We start from the raw sequence: 20,497 nt of genomic DNA on the forward strand, positions 1-20,497 counted from the left end.
CCAATCACACCTCAAAAAGTCACATGTGTGCCATGGTAGATGCCTTCTGGATCGCTCCTGGCTTCAGTTGCGCAGCCGCGAAACTTGTACAATCATGCCTCATCTGTGCACAGCACAACCCAGGTAAAACAGTAAAAGTCCCTAAGAAAGCGACACCTAGGCCTCTCTACCCGTTTCAGAGACGGCAGATTGACGACATACAGCTACCAAGGTAGGAGTGTATGCAAATATCCTAGTATGTGTAGATCTCTTCTCTGGATGGCCAGAGGCCTACCCGGTGAAAACGGCTACAGCTCGAGCCACTGCAAAGAAACTGGTGATGGAACTAGTACCACGATTCGGTGTCCCTGAAACAATTGAATCAGACAGAGGTACACACTTTACTGCTGAGGTAATGCAAAATGTAATGCAAATGATCATAGAATCATAGAATCATAGAATCGTAGAGTTGGAAGGGACCTCCTGGGCCATCTGGTCCAACCCCCTGCTCAAAGCAGGATTCGCTAAATCATCCCAGTCAGATGTCTGTCCAGCCTCTGTTTGAAGACTTCCATTGAAGGAGAACTCACCACTTCTCGTGGCAGCCTGTTCCACTCATTGATCACTCTTACTGTCAAAAAGTTTTTTCTAATATCTAATCTGTGTCTCCTCCCATTCAGTTTCATCCCATTGCTTCTAGTCTTTCCTTGTGCAAATGAGAATAAAGTTGATCCTTCTACAATGTGACAGCCCTTTAGATATTTGTAGACAGCTATTAATCTCCTCTCAGTCTTCTCTTTTGCAAACTAAACATTCCCAAATCCTGCAACCTTTCCTCATAAGACAGGGTTTGCAGACCGGTCACCATTCTGGTCGCTCTTTTCTGAACTTGCTCCAGTTTGTTGATGTCTTTTTTAAAATGTGGTGCCCAAAACTGGACACAATATTCCAGATGAGGTCTGACCAAAGAGGAGTAGAGGGAAATAATGACTTCACGTGATCTAGACTGTATGCTTCTGTTAATACATCCTAGAATTGCATTTGCCTTTTTTGCTGCTGCATCACACTGTTGACTCATATTCAGTCTGTAATCTATTAGTATACCCAAGTCTTTTTCACATGTGCTGTCACTTAGCCCTATTCCTCCCATTCTATATATGTTTTTTCCATTTTTATTGCCCAGATGTAGTACTTTGCATTTCTCCCTGTTAAAAACCATTCTGTTAGTTGCTGCCCACTTCTCCAGTTTATTTAAATCTTTTTGAATCCTCTCTCTCTCTTCTCTAGTATTAGCTATCCCTCCTAGCTTTGTGTCATCAGCAAATTTAATCAGTTTACCCTCAATTCCTTCATCTAAATCGTTGATAAAGATGTTGAACAATACAGGGCCCAGGACAGAGCCCTGTGGTACCCCACTTGAGACATTCTTCCAACTGGATGTGCAGCCATTTACGACCACTCTTTGGGTCCGATCACTAAGCCAGTTATGAATCCACCTAACAGTTGCCTTGTCCATTCCATACTTAATCATTTTTTCAATAAGGATTGTATGAGAGACTTTGTCAAATGCTTTGCTGAAGTCAAGATATACTATATCTACAGCATTTCCTTGATCCACCCAATCAGTGATACCGTCATAGAAGGAAATTAAGTTAGTCTGACATGACTTATTAGTTACAAACCCATGCTGACTCTGTTTAATCACTTCATTCTTATCCAGGTATTGACATACATGTTGTTTAATAATTTGTTCAAAGATCTTTCCTGGTATAGAAGTCAGACTCACCGGCCTATAGTTACCTGGGTCCACCTTCTTCCCCTTTTTGAAGATAGGAACAACATTTGCTCTTCTCCAGTCTTCTGGCACTTCTCCTGTTCTCCAAGAATTTTCAAAGATTATAGAGAGGGGTTCAAAAATTTCTTCTGCTATCTCCTTCAGTACTCTGGGGTGTAATTCATCTGGACCTGGAGACTTGAATTCATTTAGGCTAGCTAAGTGTTTCCTCACTATCTTTCTGTTTATAGATATCCTGGATTCTTCTATTCCCTTAATAGGACAGTGAATAACAGTTGATGTTACATTTCCTTTCTGAGAGAAAACAGATGCAAAATAGGAATTTAAAAGTTCAGCCTTCTCAACATCCTGTCTTACCATTTCATCATTTTCATCCTGTAAAAATCCTATAGCATCTTTGACTTTTCTTTTACTTTTGACATATCCCCAAAATCCTTTATTATTGCTTTTGACATCTCTTGCAAGCCTCAATTCATTTTCAGCTTTAGATAATCTGATTTGTGCCCTGCAGGTTCTGCAGACAGCATTATATTCTTCTTTAGATATGCCTCCCTCTTTCCATTTTATAAACATTTTTTTCTTCCTTTTTAGCATGTGCTTAAGTTCTGTGTTCATCCATCCTGGTTTCCTTAACTGCTTCCTATTCTTCCCTCTTTTCGGAATTGTTAACAACTGTGCTTTGAGAATTTCATTTTTCAAGATTTTCCATCCTTCCTGGACATTTTTGTCTTTAAGGGTATCCAGCCATTGGATCCCTCCAATTCTCTTTCTGAATCCCTTAAAATCTGCCTTTCTGAAATCTAACCTTGATGTCTGAGTCTTCACAGGTCTTCCGCCTCTAGTTATCCAAAATTCTAAAATAGCATGGTCGCTACCTCCTAGGGTCCCAGCCACTTTTACCTCCTCAACCATTTCCTCCCTGTTTATAAGGATTAGATCCAAGGTAGCAGTTCCCCTTGTTTTCTCCCTTACCTTTTGGAAGATAAAGTTGTCAGCAAGAGAGGATAAGAATTTCCTTGACCTGTTAGTTTTGCCTGAGAGAGATTCCCAACAAATGTCTGGATAGTTGAAATCTCCCATGACAACTATGTCATATTTTTTGGAGAACTTGGCCATTTGATGCATAAAGAGTTCATCCATATCTTCAGCTTGCACAGGCGGCCTGTAGTAAATGCCTACAATGGTGTCCTTTCCATTGTTCTGTCCTTGTATTCTTACCCAAACAGTTTCCACAGAACTCCCAGTCTCTGAAGCTTCAATCTCTGTGCAGATATACGCGTTTCTAACATACAATGCGACACCCCCTCCTCGTTTATCAAGTCTGTTTCTTGCAAATAAGTTGTATCCTTCTAGTCTTGTATTCCAATCATGTGTATTGTCCCACCAAGTTTCAGTGATTCCAATGACATCATATTTCTTTTCCTGTGTTAGAGTTGATCTGCTGAAAGCCTGCGGAGATTTGCTCTGACAAGACTTTTAGACAGTTCTGGAAAGATGCATTCAGATGCAAGAACTCTTGCGCATAACTCTTTTCCTGACCCCTCTGCCGCTGCCGCCCAGTACCCGCAGGTGTAGTAGAGGTGGCAGGGGCAGAAGGGTGGGGTAAAGGGAAAGCGATCTCCTCACCAGCAGCTTCATGTAATGTAGGCGGCCACGATGCTCCTGTGCTGGTGGATGGGACAGATGGGTCGAATGTGTGGGAAGGCTGGGAAGGTGCAGATGTACCGGGGCGGTCGAAGTGTCCCTCGGTGCCGGTCTCCTCAGGGATCGCCTCAGAAGGGTCCAATCGTGCAGGCTCCCGAGTGCTGCTCACCGTGCTGTGGAATAAAGAGAAAAAAACAATTAAAATACTGACATGGTATGGCCCTGGCTGAAAAAAAAAGTTACATCTAACATTTTTTTTCACATGTGGTGTGTAATATTTACCTTCTGGTGAGCATTGTTTCCCGGAGGAACGACAGGGCTTGTGCGTACTTGTACTTGCTCCTGCGTCCTCCAGATCCACTCGGGGCCCGCATCTCTTTATTGAACTCCTTCTTGAAACGATCCCTCACAGACCGCCACCGATTCACAATTCTGTTCCCTGAAACGAGAAAGGAGTGGTTAGTATACAACATCAGTGTTTCACAAACTCCAGTCCTCATGGTCCCCAGGGGTCATGTTTTCAGGATTTCCATAGTAAATAGAAATCCTGAACACATGATCCGTGGGGACCACGAGGACTGGAGTTCGGGAAACACTGGTTTACATCAAGCAACCGGTACTGTATATACTTACGCTCTTTAATCTGGGCCCGAACATCGAGGTCCTCCCAGCGGCCCACAAGGAGCGAACAGATTTCCTCCCAGAGTCGTCGGTTAACGATCAGGTCAGCGTGGCGGTGGTCAGCCATATTCCAGAGCGGCTCCCTTTCTCTGACGAGATCGATGAGGCGGTCCACATCAATCCCTCCATCCTCACCGTCAGAGTCGGGAGCACGCTGTGAAGGCTGTTAAAGAAAAAGACAAAAATAACATAATTAGCCTCCACAAAAGAAATGAAATAAAAAGTGCAAAAAAACAAAGCAAAAATATTTATACTTACACGATGGTGATCGCCGCGTTGCTGTCGCCGACGACCCTGGGAGGCACTGCGAGGACCTCTTGGCCGAGGACCAGATTGGGAAGACTAGAGAAAAAAACAAAAAATGTTATGTATTTGGATGTAGGCATTTGTTTGCTGTGTGTGGTCTGCAGAACGTTGTTTTCTATGTGTTGTGTGTAGTGTGATGTTGTGTTTCTGCGTTTGATGCAAAAAACTTACCAATTGTGAGCCCACTCCAAGTGTCTGTCCACCCCTTCCTTCTTCTTCTGGGAGCTCCTCTTCATCTTGTGATTCCTGTTTTGAAATAAAAGGCAATGAATAGACATATATTACAGAGATGATGGATTTTGGAAATAAAAACTTACCGTCAAATGCTGACGATGCGAGGGAGGGCTCCCAGAAGAAGATGTGCTGTCCTGTTGATGGCCAGACTCCATGGCTGTGGGTATTGCTGCTGCTGTTGCTGCTGCCAGTGATGCCATTTCTGCTGCTGCTGCTGCATCTCTTTGGCGGCTGTTGAATAAAGAGAAACAAAGGGCCAATGAATATCTTGATATTCCATGTCCCTAGTTTGGAGGAATGGGGGATTTGATAATTACCATCTCTTATCTGCTGCTGGACTCCCCTCCTCAGCATGTTCCATTTGCTGCTCCATTTGTGGTGGTGCTGATGGTGCTGCTGCTGCAGATGTTTGCTGCCTTCTCCTGCTCCTGGTTCTTGGCTTGGGTTGGGTGTGGCTGAGGGTCCCATTGTCTTGCTTTTATATATCTCCTGTGGGCAGAGCTACTGAGCATGCTCAGACCAAAAAAACGGATCCGGCCGCCTGATCCGGCGCATTGCGGCGCTCATAGGCTTTCATTGTGTGAAAAAGCTGGACGCGCCGGATCCGGCATGTCCGGCTTTTTCGCCGGAGACAAAAAACGTTACAGTAGCCGTTTTTTCCAGACGCCGGATCGCGACACATTGCCGGATCCGGCGAAAACCGGATGAAACGCATGGCCATCCGGCGCAAATGCAAGTCAATTGGGGGAAACCAGATCCGGCATAGCATTTCGCCAGATCCGGTTTCTGTCAAAAGCGCCGGATCGCGCCTGACGGCGAAAACCTGATGTGTGAAAGAGGCCTTAGGCGAACGTGATAACCACTACACTACAGAAACCGGCTGCCGAAGGTTACTGTGGTCATGACGAGCCATCGAGAACAAAGACTCAATGTCAAAAGCTTTAATATCAACGCCTAATGTCATGCTTCTATCCAGTTTCGAACTGAGGACCTTTCACGTGTAAAGCGAACATGATAACCGCTACACTACAGAAACCAGCCGATTCAAATAAACTAAAAATGCTGTGGTCATGGCAAGCAATAAAGAACAAGCACTGAAAGTCAAAAAGATCGTTTTCCAAGAGAAAAAGCTGTGTTTCTGCCCAGTTTCAAACTGGGGACCTTTCGTGTGTTAGGCGAACATGATAACCACTACACTACAGAAACCGGCTGCGGAAGGTTACTGTGGTCATGACGAGCCATCGAGAACAAAGACTCAACGTCAAAAGCTTTAATATCAACGCCTAATGTCATGCTTCTATCCAGTTTCGAACTGGGGACCGTTCGCATGTGAGGTGAACGTGACAACCACTAAACTTCAGAAACTCCATGCAAACCTAAAGATGTTTAAACATGCTGAAATGAACTTGAAAAAGAAAAAAACATCCAGCCAAAGTCAAGAGGTCTTCCTCTATGTCTGAAGACAGGACAAAGTGCATTTTGCAACACAGGAACCTTTCATTTGTCAGGCTATTGGAGAAAAAGAACAAACAGGGAAACAAAACCATGCTCCACAAAACATTCTCATGCCTTTGTCCAAAAGCCAAAAAGAATAAGCACCTAGATGCCTGCTTTCGCACCTTGATCCTATCAGGTGTTACTTGAATTAGGAACACTTAGGCACTGTCAAAAACACACATGCTTGCCAAAAGCAAAAACGGGTAGAAATAATCACATTGGTAAAAGTAATGCTCATTAAACCAGCAATAGAATATGCTAACTAAGGCTAATTAAGCCAACAATATACGTTTGTGATCAAAATAAAGAAAAGCCACATGTTTCTGCCCGGGATCAAAACAGGGAACTTTCAGGAGGATGGCAAACAGGACAATCACTACACTACAGTAACCAGACAAGAGCGTTTACTGTGGTTATGTCAAGCATTAAAGATCAAGCACTCATTGTCAAAAGTGCTAGTTTGCAAGAAAATCACTGTGTTTCTGCCCAGTTTCGAACTGAGGACCTTTCGCATGCAAAGCGAACGTGATAACCTCTACACTACAGAAACCAACCCATTCGAACAAACAAAAAATGCTGTGGTCATGGCAAGCAATAAAGAACAAGCACTGAAAGTCAAAAAGATAGTTTTCCAAGAGAAAAAGCAGTGTTTCTGCCCAGTTTCGAACTGGGGACCTTTCGCGTGTGAGGTGAACGTGATAACCGCTACACTACAGAAACCGGAAGCAAGCGTTTACTGTGGTGACAACAAGCAATCGAGATCAAGAACTGAAAGTCAAAAGCTTGGATACCAAAAGGTAACAGCGTGTTTCTGCCCAGTTTTGAACTGGGGACCTTTCGCGTGTTAGGCGAACGTGATAACCACTATACTACAGAAACCGGCTGCGGATGGTTACTGTGGTCATGACGAGCCATCGAGAACAAAGACTCAACGTCAAAAGCTTTAATATCAACGCCTAATGTCATGCTTCTATCGAGTTTCGAACTGGGGACCGTTCGCTTTTGAGGTGAACGTGACAACCACTACACTTCAGAAACTCCATGCAAAGCTAAACATGTTTAAACATGCTGAAATGAACTTGAAAAAGAAAAAAACAGCCAGCCAAAGTCAAGAGGTCTTCCTCTATGTCTGAAGACAGGACAAAGTGCATTTTGCAACACAGGAACCTTTCATTTGTCAGGCTATTGGAGAAAAAGAACAAACAGGGAAACAAAACCATGCTCCACAAAACATTCTCATGCCTTTGTCCAAAAGCCAAAAAGAAAAAGCACCTAGATGCCTGCTTTCGCACCTTGATCCTATCAGGTGTTACTTGAATTAGGAACACTTAGACACTGTCAAAAACACACATGCTTGCCAAAAGCAAAAACGGGTAGAAATAATCACATTGGTAAAAGTAATGCTCATTAAACCAGCAATAGAATATGCTAATTAAGGCTAATTAAGCCAACAATATACGTTTGTGATCAAAATAAAGAAAAGCCACATGTTTCTGCCCGGGATCAAAACAGGGAACTTTCAGGAGGATGGCAAACAGGACAATCAGTACACTACAGTAACCAGACAAGAGCGTTTACTGTGGTCATGGCAAGCATTAAAGATCAAGCCCTCATTGTCAAAAGCGCTAGTTTGCAAGAGGAACGCTGTGTTTCTGCCCAGTTTCGAACTGAGGACCTTTCGCGTGTAAAGCGAACGTGATAACCGCTACACTACAGAAACCAACCGATTCAAACAAACAAAAAATGCTGTGGTCATGGCAAGCAATAAAGAACAAGCACTGAAAGTCAAAAAGATCGTTTTCCAAGAGAAAAAGCTGTGTTTCTGCCCAGTTTCGAACTGGGGACCTTTCGAGTGTGAGGCGAAAGTAATAACCGCTACACTACAGAAACCGGATGCAAGCGCTTACTGTGGTGACAACAAGCAATCGAGATCAAGAACTGAAAGTCAAAAGCTTGGATACCAAAGGGTAACAGCGTGTTTCTGCCCAGTTTTGAACTGGGGACCTTTCGCGTGTTAGGCGAACGTGATAACCACTCTACTACAGAAACCGGCTGCGGAAGGTTACTGTGGTCATGACGAGCCATCGAGAACAAAGACTCAACGTCAAAAGCTTTAGTATCAACGCCTAATGTCATGCTTCTATCGAGTTTCGAACTGGGGACCGTTCGCGTTTGAGGTGAACGTGACAACCACTACACTTCAGAAACTCCATGCAAAGCTAAAGATGTTTAAACATGCTGAAATGAACTTGAAAAAGAAAAAAACAGCCAGCCAAAGTCAAGAGGTCTTCCTCTATGTCTGAAGACAGGACAAAGTGCATTTTGCAACACAGGAACCTTTCATTTGTCAGGCTATTGGAGAAAAAGAACAAACAGGGAAACAAAACCATGCTCCACAAAACATTCTCATGCCTTTGTCCAAAAGCCAAAAAGAAAAAGCACCTAGATGCCTGCTTTCGCACCTTGATCCTATCAGGTGTTACTTGAATTAGGAACACTTAGACACTGTCAAAAACACACATGCTTGCCAAAAGCAAAAACGGGTAGAAATAATCACATTGGTAAAAGTAATGCTCATTAAACCAGCAATAGAATATGCTAACTAAGGCTAATTAAGCCAACAATATACGTTTGTGATCAAAATAAAGAAAAGCCACATGTTTCTGCCCGGGATCAAAACAGGGAACTTTCAGGAGGATGGCAAACAGGACAATCACTACACTACAGTAACCAGACAAGAGCGTTTACTGTGGTCATGGCAAGCATTAAAGATCAAGCACTCATTGTCAAAAGCGCTAGTTTGCAAGAGGAACGCTGTGTTTGTGCCCAGTTTTGAACTGAGGACCTTTCGCGTGTAAAGCGAACGTGATAACCACTACACTACAGAAACCAACCGATTCAAACAAACAAACAATGCTGTGGTCATGGCAAGCAATAAAGAACAAGCACTGAAAGTCAAAAAGATCGTTTTCCAAGAGAAAAAGCTGTGTTTCTGCCCAGTTTCGAACTGGGGACCTTTCGAGTGTGAGGCGAAAGTTATAACCGCTACACTACAGAAACCGGATGCAAGCGCTTACTGTGGTGACAACAAGCAATCGAGATCAAGAACTGAAAGTCAAAAGCTTGGATACTAAAGGGTAACAGCGTGTTTCTGCCCAGTTTTGAACTGGGGACCTTTCGCGTGTTAGGCGAACGTGAAAACCACTCTACTACAGAAACCGGCTGCGGAAGGTTACTGTGGTCATGACGAGCCATCGAGAACAAAGACTCAACGTCAAAAGCTTTAATATCAACGCCTAATGTCATGCTTCTATCGAGTTTCGAACTGGGGACCGTTCGCGTTTGAGGTGAACGTGACAACCACTACACTTCAGAAACTCCATGCAAAGCTAAAGATGTTTAAACATGCTGAAATGAACTTGAAAAAGAAAAAAACAGCCAGCCAAAGTCAAGAGGTCTTCCTCTATGTCTGAAGACAGGACAAAGTGCATTTTGCAACACAGGAACCTTTCATTTGTCAGGCTATTGGAGAAAAAGAACAAACAGGGAAACAAAACCATGCTCCACAAAACATTCTCATGCCTTTGTCCAAAAGCCAAAAAGAAAAAGAACCTAGATGCCTGCTTTCGCACCTTGATCCTATCAGGTGTTACTTGAATTAGGAACACTTAGACACTGTCAAAAACACACATGCTTGCCAAAAGCAAAAACGGGTAGAAATAATCACATTGGTAAAAGTAATGCTCATTAAACCAGCAATAGAATATGCTAACTAAGGCTAATTAAGCCAACAATATACGTTTGTGATCAAAATAAAGAAAAGCCACATGTTTCTGCCCGGGATCAAAACAGGGAACTTTCAGGAGGATGGCAAACAGGACAATCACTACACTACAGTAACCAGACAAGAGCGTTTACTGTGGTCATGGCAAGCATTAAAGATCAAGCACTCATTGTCAAAAGCGCTAGTTTGCAAGAGGAACGCTGTTTTTGTGCCCAGTTTTGAACTGAGGACCTTTCGCGTGTAAAGCGAACGTGATAACCACTACACTACAGAAACCAACCGATTCAAACAAACAAAAAATGCTGTGGTCATGGCAAGCAATAAAGAACAAGCACTGAAAGTCAAAAAGATCGTTTTCCAAGAGAAAAAGCTGTGTTTCTGCCCAGTTTCAAACTGGCGACCTTTCGCGAGTGAGGCGAACGTGATAACGGCTACACTACAGAAACCGGATGCAAGCACTTACTGTGGTGACAACAAGCAATTGAGATCAAGAACTGAAAGTCAAAAGCTTGGATACCAAAGGGTAACAGCGTGTTTCTGCCCAGTTTCGAACTGGGGACCTTTCGTGTGTTAGGCGAACATGATGACCACTACACTACAGAAACCGGCTGCGGAAGGTTACTGTGGTCATGACGAGCCATCGAGAACAAAGACTCAACGTCAAAAGCTTTAATATCAACGCCTAATGTCATGCTTCTATCCAGTTTCGAACTGGGGACCGTTCGCGTGTGAGGTGAACGTGACAACCACTAAACTTCAGAAACTCCATGCAAACCTAAAGATGTTTAAACATGCTGAAATGAACTTGAAAAAGAAAAAAACAGCCAGCCAAAGTCAAGAGGTCTTCCTCTATGTCTGAAGACAGGACAAAGTGCATTTTGCAACACAGGAACCTTTCATTTGTCAGGCTATTGGAGAAAAAGAACAAACAGGGAAACAAAACCATGCTCCACAAAACATTCTCATGCCTTTGTCCAAAAGCCAAAAAGAATAAGCACCTAGATGCCTGCTTTCGCACCTTGATCCTATCAGGTGTTACTTGAATTAGGAACACTTAGGCACTGTCAAAAACACACATGCTTGCCAAAAGCAAAAACGGGTAGAAATAATCACATTGGTAAAAGTAATGCTCATTAAACCAGCAATAGAATATTCTAACTAAGGCTAATTAAGCCAACAATATACGTTTGTGATCAAAATAAAGAAAAGCCACATGTTTCTGCCCGGGATCAAAACAGGGAACTTTCAGGAGGATGGCAAACAGGACAATCACTACACTACAGTAACCAGACAAGAGCGTTTACTGTGGTTATGTCAAGCATTAAAGATCAAGTACTCATTGTCAAAAGCGCTAGTTTGCAAGAGAATCGCTGTGTTTCTGCCCAGTTTCGAACTGAGGACCTTTCGCGTGCAAAGCGAACGTGATAACCGCTACACTACAGAAACCAACCCATTCTAACAAACAAAAAATGCTGTGGTCATGGCAAGCAATAAAGAACAAGCACTGAAAGTCAAAAAGATCGTTTACCAAGAGAAAAAGTTGTGTTTAGGCCCAGTTTCGAACTGGGGACCTTTCGCGTGTGAGGCGAACGTGATAACCGCTACACTACAGAAACCGGATGCAAGTGCTTACTGTGGTGACAACAAGCAATCAAGATCAAGAACTGAAAGTCAAAAGCTTGGATACCAAAGGGGAACAGCGTGTTTCTGCCCAGTTTCGAACTGGGGACCTTTCGCGCGTTAGGCGAACGTGATAACCACTACACTACAGAAACCGGCTGCGGAAGGGTACTGTGGTCATGACGAGCCATCGAGAACAAAGACTCAACGTCAAACGCATTAATATCAACGCCTAATGTCATGCTTCTATCTAGTTTCGAACTGGGGACCGTTCGCTTGTGAGATGAACGTGACAACCACTACACTTCAGAAACTCCATGCAAAGCTAAAAATGTTTAAACATGCTGAAATGAACTTGAAAAAGAAAAAAACAGCCAGCCAAAGTCAAGAGGTCTTCCTCTATGTCTGAAGACAGGACAAAGTGCATTTTGCAACACAGGAACCTTTCATTTGTCAGGCTATTGGAGAAAAAGAACAAACAGGGAAACAAAACCATGCTCCACAAAACATTCTCATGCCTTTGTCCAAAAGCCAAAAAGAAAAAGCACCTAGATGCCTGCTTTCGCACCTTGATCCTATTAGGTGTTACTTGAATTAGGAACACTTAGACACTGTCAAAAACACACATGCTTGCCAAAAGCAAAAACGGGTAGAAATAATCACATTGGTAAAAGTAATGCTCATTAAACCAGCAATAGAATATGCTAACTAAGGCTAATTAAGCCAACAATATACGTTTGTGATCAAAATAAAGAAAAGCCACATGTTTCTGCCCGGGATCAAAACAGGGAACTTTCAGGAGGATGGCAAACAGGACAATCACTACACTACAGTAACCAGACAAGAGCGTTTACTGTGGTCATGTCAAGCATTAAAGATCAAGCACTCATTGTCAAAAGCGCTAGTTTGCAAGAGAAACGCTGTGTTTCTGCCCAGTTTCGAACTGTGGACCTTTCGCGTGTAAAGCGAACGTAATAACCGCTACACTACAGAAACCAACCGATTAAAACAAACAAAAAATGCTGTGGTCATGGCAAGCAATAAAGAACAAGCACTGAAAGTCAAAAAGATCGTTTTCCAAGAGAAAAAGCTGTGTTTCTGCCCAGTTTCGAACTGGGGACCTTTCGCGTGTGAGGCGAACGTGATAACCGCTACACTACAGAAACCGGATGCAAGTGCTTACTGTGGTGACAACAAGCAATCGAGATCAAGAACTGAAAGTCAAAAGCTTGGATACCAAAGGGTAACAGCGTGTTTCTGCCCAGTTTCGAACTGGGGACCTTTCGCGTGTTAGGCGAACGTGATAACTAGAGTTGAGCGATACCGTCCGATACTTCAAAGTATCGGATCGGAATGGATCGGCCGATCTTTAAAAAAAGTATCGGTATCGCCGATTCCGATACCGGAAGTCCCATTCAAGTCTATGGGACTTCCGGTATCGGAATAAGAAAAACCCTGTTTTTGCCTTGTACAGCCTCTCTGGGGTCTGTACGGGCCTTTCGGGGGGCTGTGCCGGCCTGCCAGGGGGTCTGTGCAGGCTCCGGTGGTCTGTGCCGGCCTGCCGGGGGGCTGTGCAGGCTCCGGGGGGCTGTGCCGGCCTGCCGGGGGGCTGTGCCGGCCTGCCGGTGGCCTGTGCAGGCTCCGGGGGGCTGTGCCGGCCTGCCGGGGGGCTGTGCCGGCCTGCCGGTGGTCTGTGCAGGCTTCGGGGGTCTGTGCAGGCATCGTCCGATGGGACTACAAGTCCCATCGGGCGATGCCTGCTACCATGACAGTGATTGACACATTAGCCAATTATGGGACAGTAGTAGTCCCATCATCCGGCTAATGTGTTGAATGTAAAAAAAAAAAAAAAAAAATACATGCTACATACATGCTACATTCATACTACATATATACTACATACATACTACATATATACTACATGCATGCTACATACATACTGCATGCTACATACATACTACATGCTACATACATACTACATATATGCTACATACATACTACATATATACTACATGCATGCTACATACATACTGCATGCTACATACATACTACATGCTACATACATACCACATATATACTACATACATACTACATGCATGCTACATGCTACATACATACCACATACATACTACATACATACTACATACATACTACATGCATGCTACATGCTACATACATACCACATACATACTACATGCATGCTACATACATACTACATGCATGCTACATACATACTACATGCTACATACATACATACTACATATATACTACATGCATGCTACATACATACTACATGCTACATACATACTACATGCTACATACATTCCACATATATACTACATACATACTACATGCATGCTACATGCTACATACATACCACATACATACTACATACATACTACATACATACTACATACATACTACATGCATGCTACATGCTACATACATACCACATACATACTACATGCATGCTACATACATACTACATGCATGCTACATACATACTACATGCTACATACATACATACTACATATATACTACATGCATGCTACATACATACTACATGCTACATACATACTACATATATACTACATGCATGCTACATAGAATCATAGAATCATAGAATCATAGAATCATAGAATCGTAGAGTTGGAAGGGACCTCCTGGGCCATCTGGTCCAACCCCCTGCTCAAAGCAGGATTCGCTAAATCATCCCAGTCAGATGTCTGTCCAGCCTCTGTTTGAAGACTTCCATTGAAGGAGAACTCACCACTTCTCGTGGCAGCCTGTTCCACTCATTGATCACTCTAACTGTCAAAAAGTTTTTTCTAATATCTAATCTGTGTCTCTTCCCATTCAGTTTCATCCCATTGCTTCTAGTCTTTCCTTGTGCAAATGAGAATAAAGTTGATCCTTCTACAATGTGACATCCCTTTAGATATTTGTAGACAGCTATTAAGTCTCCTCTCAGTCTTCTCTTTTGCAAACTAAACATTCCCAAATCCTGCAACCTTTCCTCATAAGACAGGGTTTGCAGACCGGTCACCATTCAGCTCGCTCTTTTCTGAACTTGCTCCAGTTTGTTGATGTCTTTTTTAAAATGTGGTGCCCAAAACTGGACACAATATTCCAGATGAGGTCTGACCAAAGAGGAGTAGAGGGAAATAATGACTTCACGTGATCTAGACTGTATGCTTCTGTTAATACATCCTAGAATTGCATTTGCCTTTTTTGCTGCTGCATCACACTGTTGACTCATATTCAGTCTGCGATCTATTAGTATACCCAAGTCTTTTTCACATGTGCTGTCACTTAGCCCTATTCCTCCCATTCTATATATGCTTTTTTCATTTTTATTGCCCAGATGTAGTACTTTGCATTTCTCCCTGTTAAAAACCATTCTGTTAGTTGCTGCCCACTTCTCCAGTTTATTTAAATCTTTTTGAATCCTCTCTCTCTCTTCTCTAGTATTAGCTATCCCTCCTAGCTTTGTGTCATCAGCAAATTTAATCAGTTTACCCTCAATTCCTTCATCTAAATCGTTGATAAAGATGTTGAACAATACAGGGCCCAGGACAGAGCCCTGTGGTACCCCACTTGAGACATTCTTCCAACTGGATGTGCAGCCATTTACGACCACTCTTTGGGTCCGATCACTAAGGCCGGTTTCACACTAGCGCATTTTCAGCACGGCCGGTGGTAGCTCCGCCCCCGATCTGGCTCTCTGCCTGGCGTGCCCGCCCCTTCCTTGTAGCGCCGCCTCCTAGCGGACAGCGGCGCCTGCGATCGGCGCACCCTATCTTTAGCATAGGGTGCGCCGATCGTGCGCAGGCCGTGCGCTAGTTGCGCTTTGACCTGCGCTGCGCACTTTTGACGGTGCGCCGTGCGCGCCAAAATCCGAAAAGTTTGATTTTGGCGCGCACGGCGCACCGTCAAAAGTGCGCAGCGCAGGTCAAAGCGCAACTAGCGCACGGCCTGCGCACGATCGGCGCACCCTATGCTAAAGATAGGGTGCGCCGATCGCAGGCGCCGCTGTCCGCCAGGAGGCGGCGCTACAAGGAAGGGGCGGGCACGCCGGGCAGAGAGCCGGATCGGGGGCGGAGCTACCCCCGGCCGTGCGCGCGTTGAAAATGCGCTAGTGTGAAACCGGCCTAAGCCAGTTATGAATCCACCAAACAGTTGCCTTGTCCATTCCATACTTAGTCATTTTTTCAATAAGGATTGTATGAGAGACTTTGTCAAATGCTTTGCTGAAGTCAAGATATACTATATCTACAGCATTTCCTTGATCCACCCAATCAGTGATACCGTCATAGAAGGAAATTAAGTTAGTCTGACATGACTTATTAGTTACAAACCCATGCTGACTCTGTTTAATCACTTCATTCTTATCCAGGTATTGACATACATGTTGTTTAATAATTTGTTCAAAGATCTTTCCTGGTATAGAAGTCAGACTCACCGGCCTATAGTTGCCTGGGTCCACCTTCTTCCCCTTTTTGAAGATAGGAACAACATTTGCTCTTCTCCAGTCTTCTGGCACTTCTCCTGTTCTCCAAGAATTTTCAAAGATTATGGAGAGGGGTTCAAAAATTTCTTCTGCTATCTCCTTCAGTACTCTGGGGTGTAATTCATCTGGACCTGGAGACTTGAATTCATTTAGGTTAGCTAAGTGTTTCCTCACTATCTTTCTGTTTATAGATATCCTGGATTCTTCTATTCCCTTAATAGGACAGTGAATAACAGTTGATGTTGCATTTCCTTTCTGAGAGAAAACAGATGCAAAATAGGAATTTAAAAGTTCAGCCTTCTCAACATCCTGTCTTACCATTTCATCATTTTCATCCTGTAAAAATCCTATAGCATCTTTGACTTTTCTTTTACTTTTGACATATCCCCAAAATCCTTTATTATTGCTTTTGACATCTCTTGCAAGCCTCAGTTCATTTTCAGCTTTAGCTAATCTGATTTGTGCCCTGCAGGTTCTTCAGACAGCATTATATTCTTCTTTAGATATGCCTCCCTCTTTCCATTTTATAAACATTTTTTTCTTCCTTTTTAGCATGTGCTTAAGTTCTGTGTTCACCCATCCTGGTTTCCTTAAATGCTTCCTATTCTTCCCTCTTTTCGGAATTGTTAACAACTGTGCTTTGAGAATTTCATTTTTCAAGATTTCCCATCCTTCCTGGACATTTTTGTCTTTAAGGATATCCAGCCATTGGATCCCTCCAGTTCTCTTTCTGAATCCCTTAAAATCTGCCTTTCTGAAATCTAACCTTGACGTCTGAGTCTTCACAGGTCTTCCACCTCTAGTAATCCAAAATTCTAAAATAGCATGGTCGCTACCTCCTAGGGTCCCAGCCACTTTTACCTCCTCAACCATTTCCTCCCTGTTTATAAGGATTAGATCCAAGGTAGCAGTTCCCCTTGTTTTCTCCCATACATACTACATACATACTACATGCTACATACATACATACTACATATATACTACATGCATGCTACATACATACTACATGCTACATACATACTACATATATACTACATGCATGCTACATACATACTACATGCTACATACATACTACATATATACTACATGCATGCTACATACATACTACATGCTACATACATACTACATATATACTACATGCATGCTACATACATACTACATGCTACATACATACTACATATATATCCTACATGCATGTTACATACATACTACATGCTACATACATACTACATATATACTACATGCATGCTACATACATACTACATGCTACATACATACCACATATATACTACATGCATGCTACATACATACTACATGCTACATACATACTACATATATACTACATGCATGCTACATACATACTGCATGCTACATACATACCACATATATACTACATACATACAATACATTCATACAATACATACATAGACATACAGTACATATAACATAGAGTAACATACTTACCAATACTTGTCACATTGTTCCCCGAAGCCATTGTCTTTTCCGGAATAAATATTAACATAACAAACCACAAAAATACTCACCCACGATCCGAAGCAGTCCACGAGTGTGTCCCACGACGATCTTGGGTAGAGAACTGCAGCATCAGCTGATGCTGCCGTTCTCTACGGTCTGCAGGAATCCAATGACGGAAGGTAGGTATCCTTCCGCACTGTATTCCTCCGCCACTTAAAAAAAAAAAAGTCCCTAGTCTCACTTTATGCCATTGCTGTGTGGGAATTTCCCATTGGCTAATGTGTCAATCACTGTCATGGTAGCAGGCATCGCCAGATGGGACTTATAGTCCCATCGGACGATGCTTGCACAGACCCCTGGACATCAGCACAGCCCCCCGGCAGGCCGGCACAGCCCCGCGGCAGGCCGGTACAGACCCCCACAGGGTGCACAGACCACCGGCAGGCCGGCACAGCCCCCCGGCAGGCCGGTACAGACCCCGGGCTGTCCACACAGCCCCCCGGCAGGCTGGCAGAGACCCCCGGAAGGCCCAAAATGACGGTGCATCATGATGCTCACACACCGCGCATCATTATGACGTCAGGCTGTCAATCAACTTTGAACTTCCGATTCCGACATTGAAAAAATATCGGAAGTCGGTATCCCGATACAGCAAGTATCGGCCGATACCCGATACTTGCGGTATCGGAATGCTCAACACTAGTGATAACCACTACACTACAGAAACCGGCTGCGGAAGGTAACTGTGGTCATGACGAGCCATCGAGAACAAAGACTCAACGTCAAAAGCTTTAATATCAACGCCTAATGTCATGCTTCTATCCAGTTTCGAACTGGGGACCGTTCGCGTGTGAGGTGAACGTGACAACCACTACACTTCAGAAACTCCATGCAAAACTAAAGATGTTTAAACATGCTGAAATGAACTTGAAAAAGAAAAAAACAGCCAGCCAAAGTCAAGAGGTCTTCCTCTATGTCTGAAGACAGGACAAAGTGCATTTTGCAACACAGGAACCTTTCATTTGTCAGGCTATTGGAGAAAAAGAACAAACAGGGAAACAAAACCATGCTCCACAAAACATTCTCATGCCTTTGTCCAAAAGTCAAAAAGAAAAAGCACCTAGATGCCTGCTTTCGCACCTTGATCCTATCAGGTGTTACTTGAATTAGGAACACTTAGACACTGTCAAAAACACACATGCTTGCCAAAAGCAAAAACGGGTAGAAATAATCACATTGGTAAAAGTAATGCTCATTAAACCAGCAATAGAGTATGCTAACTAAGGCTAATTAAGCCAACAATATACGTTTGTGATCAAAATAAAGAAAAGCCACATGTTTCTGCCCGGGATCAAAAAAGGAAACTTTCAGGTGGATGGCAAACAGGACAATCACTACACTACAGTAACCAGACAAGAGCGTTTACTGTGGTCATGGCAAGCATTAAAGATCAAGCACTCATTGTCAAAAGCGCTATTTTGCAAGAGGAACGCAATGTTTCTGCCCAGTTTCGAACTGAGGACCTTTAGCGTGTAAAGCAAACCTGATAACCGCTACACTACAGAAACCAACCGATTCAAACAAGCAAAAAATGCTGTGGTCATGGCAAGCAATAAAGAACAAGCACTGAAAGTCAAAAAGATCGTTTTCCAAGAAAAAAAGCTGTGTTTCTGCCCAATTTCAAACTGGGGACCTTTCGCGTGTGAGGCGAACGTGATATCCGCTACACTACAGAAACCAGATGCAATCGCTTACTGTGGAGACAAGCAATCGAGATCAAGAACTGAAAGTCAAAAGCTTAGATACCAATGGGTAACAGCGTGTTTCTGCCCAGTTTCGAACTGGTGAACTTCCGCGTGTGTGGCGAACGTGATAACCACTACACTACAGAAACCAGATGCAAGTACTTACTGTGGTGACAACAAGCAATCGAGATCAAGAACTGAAAGTCAAAAGCTTGGATACCAAAGGGTAACAGCGTGTTTCTGCCTAGTTTCGAACTGGTGACCTTTCGCGTGTTAAGCAAACGTGATAACTACTACACTACAGAAACCGGCTGTGGAAGGTTACTGTGGTCATGACGAGCCATCGAGAACAAAGACTCAATGTTAAAAGCTTTAATATCAACGCCTAATGTCATGCTTCTATCCAGTTTCGAATTGGGGACCGTTCGCGTGTGAGGTGAACGTGACAACCACTACACTTCAGAAACTCCATGCAAAGCTAAAGATGTTTAAACATGCTGAAATAAACTTGAAAAAGAAAAAAACATCCAGCCAAAGTCAAGAGGTCTTCCTCTCTGTCTGAAGACAAGACAAAGTGCATTTTGCAACACAGGAACCTTTCATTTGTCAGGCTATTGGAAAAAAGAACAAACAGGGAAACAAAACCATTTTCCACAAAACATTCTCATGCCTTTGTCCAAAAGCCAAAAAGAAAAAGCACCTAGATGCCTGCTTTCGCACCTTGATCCTATCAGGTGTTACTTGAATTAGGAACACTTAGACACTGTCAAAAACACACATGCTTGCCAAAAGCAAAAACGGGTAGAAATAATCACATTGGTAAAAGTAATGCTCATTAAACCAGCAATAGAATATGCTAACTAAGGCTAATTAAGCCAACAATATACGTTTGTGATCAAAATAAAGAAAAGCCACATGTTTCTGCCCGGGACCAAAACAGGGAACTTTCAGGAGGATGGCAAACAGGACAATCACTACACTACAGTAACCAGACAAGAGCATTTACTGTGGTCATGGCAAGCATTAAAGATCAAGCACTCATTGTCAAAAGCACTAGTTTGCAAGAGGAACGCTGTGTTTCTGCCCAGTTTCGAACGGAGGACTTTCCGCATATAAAGCGAACGTGATAACCGCTACACTACAGAAACCAACCAATTCAAACAAAAAAAAAATGCTGTGGTCATGGCAAGCAATAAAGAACAAGCACTGAAAGTCAAAAAGATCGT

The 20,497-nt window shown here is 43.2% G+C and overlaps 9 non-coding genes across 9 annotated transcripts; all 9 read right to left on the reverse strand.

Annotated features, from left to right (window-relative positions):
* Positions 1-6,613: 6,613 nt before the first annotated feature.
* On the reverse strand, positions 6,614-6,686 carry TRNAA-UGC (transfer RNA alanine (anticodon UGC)). Its single transcript has one exon. It is a non-coding gene; the product is annotated as a tRNA-Ala (tRNA).
* Positions 6,687-6,783: 97 nt separating this feature from the next.
* Positions 6,784-6,856, reverse strand: TRNAV-CAC (transfer RNA valine (anticodon CAC)). The gene has a single exon. It is a non-coding gene; the product is annotated as a tRNA-Val (tRNA).
* An 86-nt stretch (positions 6,857-6,942) lies between these two features.
* TRNAV-AAC (transfer RNA valine (anticodon AAC)) lies at positions 6,943-7,015 on the reverse strand. The gene has a single exon. It is a non-coding gene; the product is annotated as a tRNA-Val (tRNA).
* Positions 7,016-7,783: 768 nt separating this feature from the next.
* TRNAV-UAC (transfer RNA valine (anticodon UAC)) lies at positions 7,784-7,856 on the reverse strand. The gene has a single exon. It is a non-coding gene; the product is annotated as a tRNA-Val (tRNA).
* Positions 7,857-8,953: 1,097 nt separating this feature from the next.
* On the reverse strand, positions 8,954-9,026 carry TRNAV-UAC (transfer RNA valine (anticodon UAC)). The gene has a single exon. It is a non-coding gene; the product is annotated as a tRNA-Val (tRNA).
* A 2,267-nt stretch (positions 9,027-11,293) lies between these two features.
* Positions 11,294-11,366, reverse strand: TRNAA-UGC (transfer RNA alanine (anticodon UGC)). Its single transcript has one exon. It is a non-coding gene; the product is annotated as a tRNA-Ala (tRNA).
* Positions 11,367-11,622: 256 nt separating this feature from the next.
* Positions 11,623-11,695, reverse strand: TRNAV-AAC (transfer RNA valine (anticodon AAC)). The gene has a single exon. It is a non-coding gene; the product is annotated as a tRNA-Val (tRNA).
* Positions 11,696-12,463: 768 nt separating this feature from the next.
* On the reverse strand, positions 12,464-12,536 carry TRNAV-UAC (transfer RNA valine (anticodon UAC)). Its single transcript has one exon. It is a non-coding gene; the product is annotated as a tRNA-Val (tRNA).
* A 97-nt stretch (positions 12,537-12,633) lies between these two features.
* TRNAV-CAC (transfer RNA valine (anticodon CAC)) lies at positions 12,634-12,706 on the reverse strand. Its single transcript has one exon. It is a non-coding gene; the product is annotated as a tRNA-Val (tRNA).
* Positions 12,707-20,497: the final 7,791 nt, after the last annotated feature.

The sequence above is a fragment of the Dendrobates tinctorius genome, unplaced genomic scaffold (assembly GCF_039654945.1).
Source record: "Dendrobates tinctorius isolate UK_male_01 unplaced genomic scaffold, ASM3965494v1 ptg000421c, whole genome shotgun sequence".
Taxonomy (NCBI): Eukaryota; Metazoa; Chordata; class Amphibia; order Anura; family Dendrobatidae; genus Dendrobates; species Dendrobates tinctorius.